The following is an 18482-nucleotide window of genomic DNA, read 5'->3' on the forward strand; positions in this document are numbered from 1 at the left end:
TTAATATCCTTGTCTGCTAATTCCATCATTCCCATCTGTTTAGAGGATTTGAGTCTGTTTCTATTGACTGATTTTTCTCCTCAGTATGGATCACATTTTCCTGCTTCTTCAAAGGTCTAATAATTTTTCATCAGATCCTAGACATTGTGAATTGTACTTTTTTTAAGCATCTGAGGAAGGTCTAGAGTAACCTTTAGTGATAGTTTAGTCCCACTAATAAGGTGTGGCCCACCTGGGGCTCTACTAAATGCTCAAGTGAGCGGTAAAGACTTGCACCTCTGACTGGTTGGAACTTCATGTCCTATATGAGCTCTAGGAACCATTGAGTTCACAGGTCTGTGGTCATTATTTGTTCAGCGTTCTGGCATTTTCCCCTATGCATCCATGTCTTAGTATGAGCAAACACTCAAAGGTAGCTCTATATTTCTAGAATTCTTTTCCTCAATGTTCCCACCTCTGCAAACTCTGCCCTGTGTAATACAAAGAACTTCTGTTTCCAGCCATGATGGAGTTAAATACCAGATTTACCTATAATCTCTGTAAACAACTAGACATTCAAAAGAGATAAATGCAGCAACAGTTCTCAGACATTGGACAGCAAGTCTCCCAGATTATGATGCCTGAAAGAAGAAAAACAAATGAAGTGATTCCTATGATTGCCTTATCTACCGTTCTGTCTAGAGGCATATTCTAGACTGCACAGTAGGCAGAAGTATGGCAAGCAGCATGTGATGTTCTCACCGAGTTGAAGAGGCATAGAGTGGGGCCCAGAGAGGATGACATGGCTGAAAGTTTTGGGGTAGCATTACAGACAGCAGGGAGTTATGCAGAAAAATACCTCCAGAAATATGCATGGGAGCCTGTCATGGATTGAATTGTGTCTCCCAAAAATATGAGTATCAGTTTGGCTAGGCTGTGATTCCCTGTATTGTGTGATTGTCCACCATTTTTCATCTGAAGTGATTTTTCAATATGTTATAAATCCTACCTCTATGATGTTAATGAGGCAGGACTCAATCCTGGGTTGTGTCTTGAGCCAATCTCTTTTGAGATATGAAAGAGAAACGAGCAGAGAGACAGGGAGACCTCATACCACCAAGAAAGAAGCACTAGAAGCATAGCATGTCCTTTGGACCTGGAGTCCCTGCACTGAAAAGCTCCTCAATCAGGGAAGATTGATGACAAGGACCTTCCTCCAGAACTGACAGAGAAGAGGAAGCCTTCCCCTGGAGCTGGTGCCCTGAATTTGGACTTGCAGCCTACTAGACTGTGAGAGAATAAATTTCTCTGCGTTAAAGCCATCTACTTGTGGTATTTTTGTTACCAGAGCACTAGATGACTAAGACAGAGTCCCTTTAAGTTTATCAGGTTTTTTATTTTTGCCAATCAGGTAGGTACGAAATCACGAGTCAACATAGTCTTAAGCTGAATTTTCCTGATCGTTTATGAGGCTGAGCATCTTTCAATATATTTATGGATCCTTTGTGTTTCTTCTTCCAGTAAAGTGCCTGGTCAAATCCTCTGCCCAATTTTCTTTGAGTTTTTCTTTCTTTCTTCCTCCCTCCCTCCCTCCTTCCCTCCCTCCCTCCCTCTCTCCTTTCTTCCTTCCTTCTTTCTCTCTCTCTTTTTGTCTTTGTAAACTCCCCCTTTATATCTAGTAATTTGTGTGTAGGTTCTTTAGTGTTTCTATGAAGAAAACCGTTATCGTGTGAAAACTATGTGTTTTAGTTCCTCATTTCCATTTCTTACTCTTTTTTTTTTCCTCATTGTGATGGCTAATAATGAACATAAGTTATGGTAGCAGATATTCTCTTAAAGTGAAGTCTTTTAAAATTTTACCATTAAGTTGGATATTTGTCCTAGCTATTTTTGTAGATTCCCTTTATCAGAATAAGGATGATCTCTTTTATTCTTAATTTCCTAAGAGTCCTTTTTCTTTACCCAGAATCCAGACTGAGGTACAGGACTTCCTTGTCCTCAACTTGTGCCAGGGGAAGAAAATAATTTTTTTTCTTTTTTTTTAAGCTTTCCCTTCAAAGATGCTGACTAACATGAAACCCCAGTTCCATCTCCCTGTTTAATAAAGTTTCAAGACCACCATCTTCTACCCCATACAGGCAATGAAATCAGGATTCTGGGTTATTAAGACTGCAAATCCTCATGTTTATTCTACTCCTCCCCCATTCCTCAAATTCTACATCAAGTAATATGCTCGCTGTTCTGGTTTTCAGATTCTTCTTTTGTTACGTACCTGGGATTTTGTTTCCTTTCTTACAATCTCAACTACACATTTAAAATAATAGGTATTGTATCTGATCTGAAATTTTAGGTGTTTGCAATAAGTTGATATTCAAACTGTCTTATCTATAATATTTCCAGAACCAGAAATTCTCCAGTTACATCATCATAGTTCAGAGTTCTAGAAGAAGAAAAGAAGAAGAGATGGAATATGGAAAATTAGAAGAAGTACTCTAGTTTGTAAGATGAAACCTCCCAATTTTCTAGTCTCCTTCCTCAACTGTCACAAAATACCCATTAATTTCTGCCTGGTGTTGTTGAATAGGGAATATTTCTGACAGACCATTTTCCATAGTTGCTGTGTATGCTTTCATTGAGTATATCCATGAAATGGTTTCTAGCCCAAAGCTTGGAAAGGAATATTATACATGTGCAATAAATAAATAAATAAATACAATTGCAAAATGTGGTTGAATGCCTCTCCTAAATGGCAAACCTCAAACCCCAACCAGGAAACCTTGCAAATATAAGTGTTACACTCCTTAAGTCATCAGCTAAGTATAAGATAGGTAAACAGTTTCAACTTCTTCAAAAAGAGGAAAAAACTTAAGTCTTCGCTTCATAAATACATGTGCTCCCATTGCACTGAGCCAACCCCCCATTGCTCCACAGAAACGCTTGCTCTATGCTGAAGAAATGCCTCTCTGTACTGAGCTGAGTTTAAGTTGTCCCTCTCCACTTTTAGGAAAAGTCTGGCTCTCACCTGAGGACATTGTAGCCTCTAATTCGGCTGAAACTCATTGTGCCTGGCCTCTCTGCTCCAAGGTTCACATTTATTACCTATTCATCATATTCTTAGAGAAGGAGGGGGAAGTATACAAGGAACGATACTGTTCTTTCTCTGTCCTCTCACTTATGACTCCCATCCCTAAAGAATTTCTTTTAGGATCTGCCTGCCCATAAAGAAAGGATACATTCTGCTCTGTTCTTCTCTTCATTGGTAACATACCTTGGTCAGGACCCAAAAGATGTTTCTAAAAGCCTTCCCCCTTCTCTTCCTTTCAGGCCCTGGGGACACAGATACTTAGCTCTGCAGATTAAAATTGTCCATTGGATGAGTAAACCCAAGGTTTTAACTTGAAATGGAAGGAAGACGAAATGAGGAAGCCCAGCCATGACCACAAGGATCTAATTTAACTTCGTTAGTAAGAAAGCTGATATTTTATTCGGAAAGCCAGTTGTCTGACTCATATGCCTTAGTTCTCAATTTGTCAATTGCCTTATTAGTGGTGGAAACCCAGGTGGCGTATTAGTTAAGAAAGAGTTCAGCTGCTAACCAAAATATTGGCAGTTCGAATCCACTAGGTGGCTATTCTGTCCTGCAGGGTCACTATGAGTCAGAGTCAACTCGATGGCAACGGGTTTGGTTTTTTTGGTTTTATTAGTGGTAGGCAGAAAATTTAAGATGATCAGCCCTAAATCATAAGTTCTGCTTCCTCTCTTGCCCCACTTCCCTTCTTTCTACAACCTTCAATCAGTGATCTTTTGGAAATGCAACTTTGATGACGTTACTCTACTTGTTAGAGTCCCTTGGTGGTGCAGTTAAGCTCTCAACTACTACCCGAAAGGTTAGCTGTTTGAACTCAACCAGAGGCACCCCAGAAGACAGGCCTGGCAATCTGCTTTTGAAAGGTCAGAACCTTGAAAACCATGTGGAGCAGTTCTACTTTGCACCCATGAGGTCACCATGAGTCGGAATCAATAGCAACTAACAACAACATGGATCAATGCCTAATTCCTTAGTACATCATCATTTGGCAACTTCTTTCCTCTACAGCCTCATTTCTTATCACTTACCCACTTATTGTCTATCCCTAATCATAAAAGTTCTGACAGAACATAATCTCTTTCTAATTCCCCACTTTTAAATATTGTATTTTTACAAAAATAACCCACACCTTCTGAGTTTGTTTTCTAGCCTTGCCCTCGCACCTGTGAGGCACCCTCACAAATACCACCATGCTAACCCTCTACTATATATTGCTGTAAAAAAATTAGCATAGCACACTTACGAAAATACCCCACAGTGGGAGGGAGCCACCCACAAACAAACGCAGAAGGCTCAGGTTATTTGCTTAAAATACGGTAGTATTAGCAGGTTATTCCTCTTGCACCACAGAAAACATTGAAAATGCCTGTGAATAATCCGAGAAACAGTAAATGATTTTGGAAACAGACTAAGAACTACATTTTTGTGTGCAACCTATTTGACAATTTATCATTTGAATATGGTATATGTTATAACTATTTAGAACAAATTTATCAGAAAACAATGCTTTTTCAAATAAAATTATAGCTTAGAATCCAATAAAATGAAAAGTTAAAATTCCTTCACTCCTCTACAATCCACCACAGGAAATATTATTTACCTTTTCAGATATTTTCTAGTCCTATTTTATATAAACATTTAGGATACATGTATTCAACTTTTTATATAAATCGGGCTATATTTCCACACCGTTTTACAACTTGCTTATCAAAAAAAACAAAACCTATTGCTGTTGAGTCGATTCCAATTCATAGCAACCTGAAAAGACAGAGTAGAACTGCCCCATAGGATTTCCAAGGAGTGACTGGTGGATTCAAACTGACGACCTTTCGGTTAGCAGCTGTAGCTCTTCACCACTACGCCTCCAGGGTTTCCACAACTTGCTTATAGGGCTAATATTTGTATCTATATTCAATGACTTTTTGTAACAGTTTTGTGTGTGGTGTGTATATGCGTGAATATACATTAATTCTTTTTAACATCATATTCTATAGCGAGAGCATGACATTATTTCTTTGTTATAAGTCGTATTGATGTTTAAGTGTTTTTCAATTTTCTGCCCTTTCAAAAGAATATATTTTTTATTTGCTTGCTCGTTTATGTAGTTTATATTTATTATAGGACATATATTTGGTTACCTTATTATGTGTGATTTTATTTTATATTCTGTCATCTTATTTTGCATTATACTCTTATTACTTTTCCTTTTTTTAATTTACCTAAATGTTAGACACATCATTTTTTCCTTTTATTTTTTTTGTGCACCTGAGAAGCAGTTCTACTACTGCTTAGCTCTATGATTTAAAACAATATACATAAAATTCTATTTTTATTTCTCAATTTTGGACAGCATGTATTGACCCACTGAAAAAATGGGAAACAAATGAAAAATTATTTCTTCAATTAAAAGGAGGAAATGACTACAACATGAAATCACAAATTTTTAAGAATTTGCAAAGTCTGAAAATTGGGACTAAATTGAGGAAGTCCAGGTGAGACCCTATATGTAATCTGGCATGTTACTTACTTCCTGTTGGATTCAACAAACAATTCTTTATTTTTAGTAACAGAAGACAGGATTTTGGTGCCAGAGGAAAAGTCCGAAACAACCCCAGGGAGGTTTGATTCCAAAACATTAAGAGGCAAGAAAGAAAAGTCTGGATGGGGCATGACAAAATCATGTCATCACTGATTTTTTCTTGATTAGACTCCTAACCCCTATTCAGGTAGTAGAGAGAGGAAAAGTTGCAACCAACTAGACTTGTAGCTATTATCAGAGTGAAAATAAACACTATCACAAAACAGAAGGACTTGCCACTACTAAGATTTGGGGAGAGTCATTCTGGCCACCTGTTGAGTGACCTTCCTACTCCAAAGTGTGTTAACAGAGATGTGGCAGGGAATTCCAGAGAGATGAACAGAGATTTTCACCAGAGAAAGCCACAGTAAATATGTTGAGGAAGAGCTCTGAACTGACATAATCCGCTGGCTGCTCAGAATCACCCTTTCTACTCTTTTCCACATTGTTCTTGAGAAAATAGCAGATTTGTATAGAATATTGTTGTTAGTTGCCATCAAGTGAGCTCAAACTCATGGCAACATCATGTACAATAATAAAACACTGCCTGGTCCTATACCATCTTCATAATATTTGATATGTTTACATATTGAAAAATAAGCAATAAACAGGATTCAACAGAGGACCAAGGTACATAGTCAACAAAATGAGAGCATGACAAAAACTATTATTAGCAAAAACCAAATGAATACACTTCAGAAGAATGACCTGGGATATAAAAGAATATTCCAGAAAAGCTATTTTCTAAATTTTCAAAGAAATTAATAAGGCAATGAATGGTCTGGGAGAGAAGAAAAACAACAAAGATATTCACCTTTCAATTGTCGAGGCCCACCCTCAGCCAAAGACCCACAGGAAATTCCACCTGAGTTCTGGAGCCTCCCCTCTGCACGGATCCTCTCTCTTTGGAGCCTTGCCCTTTAGATGCCTCCACATCCCCTGCACTCTGAGCTCTGTCCTCTCTGCCCAGAAGGACCACTATAATCTGTCTGCTTGGGTCCAGTTTTCTGTGCTGCACTCAAGAAACTGTATCCCGGCAGAGGAACAGGCAATCACGGGTTCCACCTCATGGGTTTCCCCTGTCTCAGGAATATCTGCCTTGCATTGCCTGTTTTCCAAGGCCTAAACACCATTGCCTCTTTTTGGGGAGGGGAGAGAGTGGGGAGAGTTGGAGTTAGTTTTATAGATGTTTATAGGAGGAGGATGAATATGGCATCAATTACTCCATCATAACAAGAAGCAGAACATGTCCTTTATTTTTATACCGATACTGAACTTATCTTCTTACTAGCACTTTGAAACTCTCTTGCTTTTATACTTATTGGACATGGTAGAGTTAATATTGTTCATAAAACTTATAAGCTCATGCACAGACCAAAAACAGCATATCAAAGAAGATAGCTCACAGCTTCTATTGCTATCTGTTACCGGCAAATGTGTTGCTTAGCTATGCTCTGGCATGTAGCTTTATCCACATCTTCCAAAAATCATAGAAGATAAGTTTGTAAATGGAGAAGCTTCTGGATCCAAATTGCTAACTCCTGCTCCAGCCAATCCACAACTTAGTTTAGTAAATATTTCAATATGCTGTCAGAATGTTCATTTGTAACATACACACACCTTGAATCACAAAACAGTTGGACAACTCAGTCAGCTAATAAAACTCTCAATGATAGAAATTATTCCATAAGGAAAGAGGTGGTGAATGAAAGTTCGAAAAGGTCATGAAGATCCAGAAGGGAAGATTTGAGGAGAATGTGAATCCCCAATGCTGAAGTGAACCATCACTAACTGTTACGGATTGAAATTGTCACCCTAAAATATGTGTTGTAAATCCTAACACCTATACTTGTGGTTATAATCCCATTATGGAATGGGTTTTCTTTGTTATGTTAATGAGGCAGTATTTGTGTAGGTTGTGTTTTAAGTCCATTTCTTGAGTTCTTTTTTTTTTTAAAGTTGCCATTAAGTCAGTTCTGACTCATAGCAACCTTAACGGACAGAGTAGACTGCCTCTTAGGGTTTCCAAAGCACAGCTGGTGGATTCGAACTGACAACCTTTTGGTTAGCAGCCAAACTCTTAATCACTGTGCCACCAGGGCCTCTTTTGAGATATAAAGAGAGTTAAACAAGCATGCAAGCAAGGAGAGATGGGGGAAGAGAGGCCAAGCTACATGAAGATCTCCCAGGAGGGGAAACTCAAAAGAGACAAGGACCTTCCTCCAGAGCCTACAGAGAGAGAAAGACTTCCCCTAGAGCCCTAGCCTCCTAACTGTGAGAAGATAAATTTCTGTTTGTTAAAGCCATGCACTCGTGGTATTTCTGTTACAGCAGCACTAGATAACTAAGACATAGGGCTAGACTAAGGCATGTGAGGGTTCTTAGCACTGAAGCGTTGATATTCTGTGATGCCCCCTCCTCTGCTTACTCATGCATATTCAATGGGATATGTGAGTTATAGATATATGTATGTCTGTGTGCGTCTTAGCTATCCACGGTGTAACTTCTTTTTAAATGCGACTATAATATTAGTGATTAAACGCAAAAGTGGTATATGTCATTTTAGCAGAATGGTATATGCCATTTTAGCAGAATAAGATGAACTGGGAAACCCTGGTGGCTTAGTGGTTAAGTGCTACGGCTGCCAACCAAAGGGTCGGCAGTTCGAATCTGCCAGACGCTCCTTGGAAACTCTATGGGGCAGTTCTACCCTGTCCTATAGGGTCTCTATGAGTCGGAATTGACTCTACGGCACTGGGTGAGATAAACTGAATTATAAAATTTTTAGTGGATGAAGATTTTTACTCCATACCATATTTTCTACGATAAGAATATTCCACAACAAAGATGAGTCAGTGAACTTAGTTGTTTCAAAAAATTAATGCAAAGTTCTGTTGATCTCCCACAACGAAAACTTGACTTTCACCAATTTTGTTTAAACAGCTCGTACTTCAATTTTGATACTTGTTTTGTGATAAATGCTATAATAATAAATGAAAATATGTCATAAAAGAAAATATAGTGATCAAAAACAAGTACTACAACAAATTACTATATTTTATTTTAGATAAATATTTCATCTCTAACATGTTATAATTAAAAACATTTCTTTCTATTCTGTTCCTACAAATTCTTCGGCAATTTCATCACAGTTAAGCTGCCAACAATATCTACTTTCATACATAATAAGGATAATGAATCTAGTCTTTCCCAAATCATTTTGTACACTGAGGGTTTTTGACTCTCTTTAGGGGTGAAAATAACGGTTCTGTTCTGCAGTTTGTGATCGTTAAAGTTAGGGATACCTGTGAAGCCATTTCAACATTGGGAAATACGTATTGTATTTTATCTTCTACTATGGAATCATACATGTGGATATGAGTAAAAAATCTGTCTTGGAAGAAGTACAGCTAGCATGCTGCTTAGAAGCAAATATGGTGAGACTTTGTCTCACATCCTCTGGACATGTTATCAGCAGAGACCAGTCCCCGTTAAAGTAGGGGGTCGATGAAAAAGAGGAAGACCCTCAACAAGATGGATTGACACAGTGGCTGCAACAATGGTCTCAAACATAGCAATAATTGTGAGAATAGTGCAAGACCCAGCACTGTTTTGCTCTGTTGTACATAGGGTTTACTACTAGTCAGAACCAACTGGACTGTACCTAAGAACAACACATGAGTAAATATTTGTCTTTCCTGAATCTTAAATTTTGTTCTCAAGTGAGTAAGAGCAAGGAAACTGAGGCACTTGACTAAAGTAAAAATGGCTGCTTTAGAGTGTGGGGACCTACTCCATCTTGCCTTTCTTTTAACATATGCAAACCCCTAACACTCTTTAAGGCCTGCGACTAAATGTAAACTAAAAAGTTTTCTCCTTTTCTCTGTAGTTAAACTGAAAGAATAACAAAAAACTCTTTCACAAGAACCATCTAGACCCTTCCTGAAACAATGCCTTGGGAAGAAGGCCTTGATGTTGATTCTTATGTAGGTCTCCTAGGGAACTGCTGACAGGAAAAATTTCACTTGAGCAAACTGTTTCTAAGACAGAAATGACCTGTAACTTCCCCCCTCCTAGCCCCCAATTCCAGTAAGCCCACCCTTTGTTAATCTAAGTTTTAAATGCTCAATTCAAATGTTCATTTCAAATTCTTTGTTCTTTGTTCTCACACTTTAAAAGGTCTCCACAGCTTCACCATTTTGGAAGTGTTTGTTCCCTCTGTAAAATCAGGTGTTTTCCCCAGTCTGGACTGTTATCAAACCTTCAATAATTCTCCTTACTTTACTTTACCAGAGTAAGCATTTATTACTCTTAGTCACATGTAAGAATGAAATTGTAACACTTCTCCAGATAGATTTGTATTTAAGTCATTGGGAGAAGCCTGCACCAATTTCTTGGAAGCCTTCATGAATTCTTCATCAGGTATATCCACAGTGTTTAAGAAGGAAAATCTATTTGAAAGAACTTCATACACTTTCGCCCTTCTTTTCATGCAGGATTCAAGTGTGTCAATGATGGTGCAGTATGTGGTTACCTAAAATTGATCTCTGGCTCTCAATGATACTTTTGGAACACTTCCATCATTTACTTGTTTCTTTCTAATGCTTCTGTGATGGTGAACTGCTTGATAATCAGTATTTGGCATTATTTGTTATATGATTTCAAATTTTTCAAAATCTCTTTAAGTTGTGTAAATACCCTGTTAATGACTGGTATAAAGATCTGTGGATGTCTTTAAATTTACTTCTGAGTCTTGAAGAGCTTGACTCGTCCATTGAAAATTCTGCAATATATTATTCCACATAATAATATAAATATGCACTCTAGTGTTTGCATTTGGTTGGCAGTGTTTTCAACTTCTCTATTTGGATCTCATTTTTGTGTCTGGTCGTCAGCAATGTTTTCTAAGTCTTCTAGAATCTAAGCGTACAATTCCCGGTTTGCATTCTTTGCTACAGAATGCACTTCCAATGTGTATTAGAAAGACATTTTAACATTCAATCATTGCCTAAATATGTTTTAAGACCTGCCCATCAGTGCATAGAGGTGGAAAAAAATGTGTAGGGTAACTGAACAGTGGAAAAAATATCAAGTGCTTCTGGACAACAATCTACTGTGCTACATCCTACAAGATTAAGTTAATGTGCAGCGCATGGTGAGAAAATGGCATATTAATTACGTCCCAAAATTTTCTGTTGCGTGTCTTTATAATGCCCTGACATATTGGCAGCATTGTCATAGGACTGGCCTTCGCACTTAGAAAAACCAATTTTGCAAACTTAACGTCAATAGTGAAGTACTTGATTTGCAGTTTCCTCATCGGTATGACTTTCTTAGGTTAGTAAATGTAATTAATCGCACAAGAGGTTTTCCATCTGCTAGAGATACGTATCTTAAAACAATACTTAACCAATCTGTATAAAAAAGATCAGGAATGGAATCTACAGAAAAACTAAAAAGTATCAAGCTATACTTTTATACTTATTTCACCAAAAATAGTTGATCAAATTTTATCACATATTAAGTTTATTTTTTGTATTAAGTTTATTAATACTTCACATGTTGTTATAGACATATACAGTGTATTGTTGTTTCATGCATTACTATATTCTGAGATGTGGCCTGTGAAAAATGGATCAAACTGAGTAACAAGTTCAAGTAAACCCCCAAAACTTCCATTATGTGGGAGCCCAAATACTTCATTTCTTCCTCCAAAAGATAGTCCATGTTCAGCGATTGTTATAATAACAGCAATAATGTGTTGCAAAATGGCTTTCTAATACTGGCATTCTTAATTTGTGTTTCCAGTTCATAAATTAAGCCAAAACCATGACTTCGGTTTAAATATGACAGCATGCAATCTCTGTGAATTGAACTGTTCTTGTGTTTATCAATCCTATTCAAGTTGTGCCAATTGATAAATCCATCCATAGAAAACTGAGAAATGATTTAGGACTAATAAATAGTTCGCAAACAAAAGAATATACAGACCCCACTAATGGAGAGTACAGTAGCCACTCCCTCCTCTAATTTTTGACTTCAGCTTTGTACTGTAGAAATATAATCTGGATACAGAACCCTGTTTGTTTACCATCCAGAAATTTTTGACACAAATTTTCAGATGGTCCACTGTGAATGTTGACAATCACTTGGCCCTCTTTGGATCCAATAATTTACATCATTAGAAGAAAAATTATTTCACAAAGCAAGATCTGTATTTCTGTTATTTATGGGGTCTGAAAATGTAACAATTTCAGATTCTAAAATAGTTTCACTTTCTACACCATTATTATTATTTTTTTCTTTCTTACAGCAAAGAATCAATGCAGAATTTGGAACAAATCCTGTTATATTCATATTGCTATTAGTAATTTCAGCACTAGTGGTACTAGTACAGTGATTTGTACCCATTAAATTTGAGCATTCAATGGAACAAGCCTCTTCTGATTCATTACATTTTAAAAAGGGAGTTAATTTTGGAATCATCATTAAATCTTTTTTTTTTTTATCTTCTTGGAGCTTTGGTTTTCATGCTCCACTTAGATGTTGCCATTTCATTTTACCTGCATGTAAAATTATGTCACTTTTTATATTTGGTTCTACCTTAGCAAATAAATTTGAGTAATGAAAAATAAAATTTATAAAACAAGTAAACTTTATAAAATAAAATTTACATTCAAATTTGCATGTTAACACAAAAATTTATATGTGAAATTTAGTAAGTAAAAAGAATTTATTTGGAACATGTAATTTCGTTCTTCAGGTCTGAGACAGTCAAAAGAAATAGTACTTACAAGACAGTCAGAAATAATTTCATTTGTTTGTTGGCTGGCCCATTGCAGATCTCCACAAGTATTTCTCATCTTGAAATAATACTTAAAAACTTGCATACTCACTTTTCGTCCTTCACAGTTCATTGGACTATTGCTGATACCCATTGGGGGCAGGAGTGATTGCAAGGAGCATGATACAAATACAAGGATATGCTCAATCTGAAGACATGTTTTGGTTTGTTTTGTGCAGGCTAGGACCAGATACATCACAGGTCATGTGATTATAGTGTTGCTGGGTGGAAACTCCAGGTTTTGCTGCAAGCGACTCATCTCAGGCAATAAACAAGAGACCAAGGTAGAAGATCAGAAAGGCACTTTTATTTCATTGCACAAGGAAAGGAATAGTAGTCGCTGCTGCCACCAAGACTGCTTAGTGAGGGCAAGATGCAACATTACTTTTATGGGGTTTGCAAGCAGGAAGTTCATACAAGCTACATCAGCAACATTCTTAAACTACGCGGGTGCAATGGGGTTTACATATAACTTCACGCATCACATGTACAGAAAATGGTGGTTAAATTCCACCCAGAGGTGGGGAAGTTACTATATGTGAGGTACTTAATGAGCTAAAAGTTTATCCAGAATGTCAACATGGCACTTAAACCGGTTTCTGTAGATTTCCCTTAGTTCTGGGCAGCAGTTAAGGAAAGGGGAAACAGGGTGTAAATGTGAAGCTACAAGGCATGCCAAGCACGCTGCTTGAGGCAGTGGAATTTTCTGCAGCCGGGGTACTGCGTCTTAGCAGTGCCGCTGCACGTTCTTATGTGGTCGACCAGGGAGAACTGAATATGAGGTTTTACCTAATTGGTCCGAAATGAAAAGGAAAATTTAATTGTTATCTTATACAAAATTTATAAAATACGCGTTTTACTTCTTTGTGGAATTGTTCGACTCTCGTATTTGGAGATATGTACATAATCGATGTGATGATAGCACCACTTCTCAATGAGCAAGTTTGTTTTGTAGGTCGTAACAATATCAATCAATTTCTTAAAAGAAAGTCAGCCTAAAGGGAAATGGAAAATAGAATATATTTATATAATTTCTATTACCTAAATATTAATTTAATTTATTTTCTCAAGGAATTGTTCAATTTCCTTACACAGAGATAGATAAATGTTCTAATAAAATATAAAGGTAATGTTCTGAAAAACGCCCTTTGTTGCTTTCTTGGAAGATGAATTTAGAGAACACTCACGATTGCAAAACAGAAACTTATTTTAATAAATAAATATTGAATTTTGCATCCCCTTAATGTGCTTAATACCTCGTTTATTAGCATGTATAGGGTAATATCAAGCACTGTGTCCTGCACAACAGACAATAAAAAAATGAAACTCGATACATAAATTAAAATTTTTTGTGTTCAGTAAATATTAATATTTTCATTATTTTTTGGATGTTCACTTTGTTACTATTTTATTAAACTCTTACCCATTTTAGTATTACATTAAATGTATGCTAGATTGTCTCCGTGTTTGTGCCAAATAAATTTTTATTTATTTTTTTATTAACTTTTACTGAGCTTCAAGTGAACGTTTACAAATCAAGTCAAACTGTCACATATAAGTTTATATACACCTTACTCCGTACTCCCACTTGCTCTCCCCCAATGAGTCAGCCCTTCCAGTATCTCCTTTCATGACAATTTTGCCAGCTTCCAACTCTCTCTATCCTCCCATCCCCCCTCCAGACAGGAGATGCCAACACAGTCTCAAGTGTCCACCTGATATAATTAGCTCACTCTTCATCAGCATCTCTCTCCTACCCGCTGTCCAGTCCCTTTCATGTCTGATGAGTTGTCTTCGGGAATGGTTCCTGTCCTGGGCCAACAGAAGGTTTGGGGACCATGACCACCGGGATTCCTCTAGTCTCAGTCAGACCATTAAGTATGGTCTTTTTGTGAGAATTTGGGGTCTGCATCCCACTGATCTCCTGCTCCCTCAGGGGTTCTCTGTTGTGCTCCCTGTCAGGGCAGTCATCGATTGTGGCCGGGCACCAACTAGTTCTTCTGGTCTCAGGATGATGTAGGTCTCTGGTTCATGTGGCCCTTTCTGTCTCTTGGGCTCTTAGTTATCGTGTGACCTTGGTGTTCTTCATTCTCCTTTGATCCAGGTGGGTTGAGACCAATTGATGCATCTTAGATGGCCGCTTGTTAGCATTTAAGACCCCAGACGCCACGTTTCAAAGTGGGACGCAGAATGATTTCATAATAGAATTATTTTGCCAATTGACTTAGAAGTCCCCTTAAACCATGGTCCCCAAACCCCCGCCCTTGCTCCGCTGACCTTTGAAGCATTCAGTTTATCCCAGAAACTTCTTTGTTTTTGGTCCAGTCCAGTTGAGCTGACCTTCCATGTATTGACTATTGTCCTTCCCTTCACCTAAAGCAGTTCTTATCTAATCAGTAAAAAAACCCTCTCCCACCCTCCCTCCCTCCCCACCTCGTAACCACAAAAGTATGTGTTCTTCTCAGTTTATACTATTTCTCAAGATCTTATAATAGTGGTCTTATACAATATTTGTCCTTTTGCCTCTGACTAATTTCTCTCAGTATAATGCCTTCAAGGTTCCTCCATGTTATGAAATGTTTCACAGATTCGTCACTGTTCTTTACCGATGTGTAGTATTCCATTGTGTGAATATACCACAATTTATTTACCCATTCATCTGTTGATGGACACCTTGGTTGCTTCCAGCTTTTTGCTATTGTAAACAGAGCTGCAGTAAACATGGGTGTGCATATATCTGTTTGTGTGAAGGCTCTTATTTCTCTAGGGTATATTCTGAGGAGTGGGATTTCTGGGTTGTATGGTAGTTCTATTTCTAACTGTTCAAGATAACGCCAGATAGATTTCCAAAGTGGTTGTACCATTTTACATTCCCACCAGCAGTGTATAAGAGTTCCAATCTCTCCACAGCCTCTCCAACATTTATTATTTTGTGTTTTTTGGATTAATGCCAGCCTTGTTGGCGTGAGATGGAATTTCATGGTAGTTTTAATTTGCATTTCTCTAATGGCTAATGATCGAGAGCATTTTCTCATGTATCTGTTAGCTGCCTGAATATCTTCTTTAGTGAAGTGCGTGTTCATATCCTTTGCCCACTTCTTGATTGGGTTGTTTGTCTTTTTGTGGTTGAGTTTTGACAGAATCATACAGATTTTAGAGATCAGGCACTGGGCGGAGATGTCATAGCTGAAAATTCTTTCCCAGTCTGTAGGTGGTCTTTTTATTCTTTTGGTGAAGTCTTTAGATGAGCATAGGTGTTTGATTTTTAGGAGCTCCCGGTTATCTGGTTTCTCTTCGTCGTTTTTGGTAATGTTTTGTATTCTGTTTATGCCTTGTATTAGGGCTCCTAGGGTTGTCCCTATTTTTTCTTCCATGATCTTTATCGTTTTAGTCTTTATGTTTAGGTCTTTGATTCACTTGGAGTTAGTTTTTGTGCATGGTGTGAGGTATGGGTCCTGTTTCATTTTTTTGCAAATGGATATCCAGTTATGCCAGCACCATTTGTTAAAAAGACTATCTTTTCCCCAATTAACTGACACTGTGCCTTTGTCAAACATCAGCTGCTCATATGTGGATGGATTTATATCTGGGTTCTCAATTCTGTTCCGTTGGTCTATGTGCCTGTTGTTGTACCAGTACCAGGCTGTTTTGACTACTGTGGCTGTATAATAGGTTCTGAAATCAGGTAGAGTGAGGCCTCCCCCTTTCTTCTTCTTTTTCAGTAATGCTTTGCTTATCCGAGGCTTCTTTCCCTTCCATATGAAGTTGGTGATTTGTTTCTCCATCACATTAAAAAATGACATTGGAATTTGGATCAGAAGTGCATTGTATGTATAGATGGCTTTTGGTAGAATAGACATTTTTACTATGTTAAGTCTTCCTATCCATGAGCAACGTATGTTTTTCCACTTAAGTAGGTCCTTTTTTAGTTTCTTGTAGTGGAGCTTTGTAGTTATCTTTGTATACGTCTTTTACATCTTTGGTAAGATTTATTCCTAAGTATTTTATCTTCTTGGGGGCTACTGTGAATGGTATTGATTTGGTGATTTCCTCTTCAATGTTCTTTTTGTTGATGTAGAGGAATCCAAGTGATTTTTGTATGTTTATCTTATAACCTGAGACTCTGCCAAACTCTTCTATTAGTTTCAGTAGTATTCTGGAGGATTCCTTACAGTTTTCTGTGTATAAGATCACGTCATCTGCGAATAGAGATAATTTTACTTCCTCCTTGCCAATCCAGATGCCCTTTATTTCTTTGTCTAGCCTAATTGCTCTGGCTAGGACCTCTAGCACAATGTTGAATAAGAGCGGTGATAAAGGGCATCCTTGTCTGGTTCCCGTTCTCAAGGGAAATGCTTTCAGGCTCTCTCCATTTAGAGTGATGTTGCTGTTGGCTTTGTATAGATGCCCTTTATTACATTGAGGAATTTTCCTGCAATGCCTGTTTTGGTGAGAGTTTTTATCATAAATGGGTGTTGGACTTTGTCAAATGCCTTTTCTGCATCAATTGATAAGATCATGTGGTTTTTGTCTTTTGTTTTATTTATGTGGTGGATTACATTAATGGTTTTTCTAATATGAAACCAGTCTTGCATACCTGGTATAAATCCCACTTGGTCATGGTGGATTAATTTTTCGATATGTTGTTGAATTCTATTGGCTAGAATTTTGTGGAGGATTTTTGCATCTATGTTCATGAGGGATATACGTCTGTAATTTTCTTTTTTTGTGATCTCTTTACCTGGTTTTGGTATCAGGGAGATGGTGGCTTCATAGAATGACTTAGGTAGTATTCCGTCATTTTCTATGCTTTGAAATACCTTTAGTAGTAGTGGTGTTAACTCTTCTCTGAAAGTTTGGTAGAACTCTGCAGTAAAGCCATCTGAGGCCGGGCTTTTTTTTTTTGTTGGGAGTTTTTTGATTACCGTTTCAATCTCTTTTTTTGTTATGGGTCTATTTAGTTGTTCTACTTCTGAATGTGTTAGTTTAGGTAGGCAGTGTTTTTCCAGGAATTCATCCATTTCTTCTAGGTTTGCAAATTTGTTAGAGTACAATTTTTCGTAATAATCTGATATGATTCTTTTAATTTCAGTTGGGTCTGTTGTGATGTGGCCCATCTCGTTTCTTATTCAGGTTATTTGTTTCCTTTCCTGTATTTCTTTAGTCAGTCTAGCCAATGGTTTATCAATTTTGTTAATTTTTTCGAAGAACCAGCTTTTGGCTTTGTTAATTCTGTCAATTGTTTTTCTGTTCTCTAATTCATTTAGTTCAGCTCTAATTTTTATTCTTTGTTTTCTTCTGGTGCCTGATGGATTCTTTTGTTGCTCACTTTCTATTTGTTCAAGTTGTAGGGACAGTCCTCTGATTTGGGCTCTTTCTTCTTTTTGTATGTGTGCATTTATCGATATAAATTGGCCTCTGAGCACTGCTTTTGCTGTGTCCCAGAGGTTTTGATAGGAAGTATTTTCATTCTCGTTGCATTCTATGAATTTCCTTATTCCCTCCTTAATGTCTTCTATAACCCAGTCTTTTTTCAGTAGGGTATTGTTCAGTTTCCAAGTATTTGATTTCTTTTCCCTAATTTTTCTGTTATTGATTTCCACTTTTATGGCCTTGGGGTCTGAGAAGATGCTTTGCCAAATATGTTTCAAAGTTATAGATATTGTTGTTTACAAAACTTAAGACATAACTCTGTATGTAAAAGCTATATGGTTAAAAGGTAGCTTAACTGAATTCATTGCAATGGTCAACTTATTCGAGTTCCCTCACTTTTGTGTGCTGTCTGGGATTGGACTTTCCATTTGTTGTTTACCAAGAACTGTGCAAGAGTACACCCTTGTATTTGTATCATGGCGAAGAGCATTGCTGGCCCCCCTGTCTGGAGTTGCGGGATCACCAAACATGGATATACAAGACCATTCTCTCAAAATGAATCAAAGACCTGTTATCTATTAATATAATCCATCCTTGCCCAGTAACCGCTCATGTTGTAT

Source organism: Elephas maximus, chromosome 4 (genome assembly GCF_024166365.1).
Source record: "Elephas maximus indicus isolate mEleMax1 chromosome 4, mEleMax1 primary haplotype, whole genome shotgun sequence".
Classification (NCBI taxonomy): Eukaryota; Metazoa; Chordata; class Mammalia; order Proboscidea; family Elephantidae; genus Elephas; species Elephas maximus.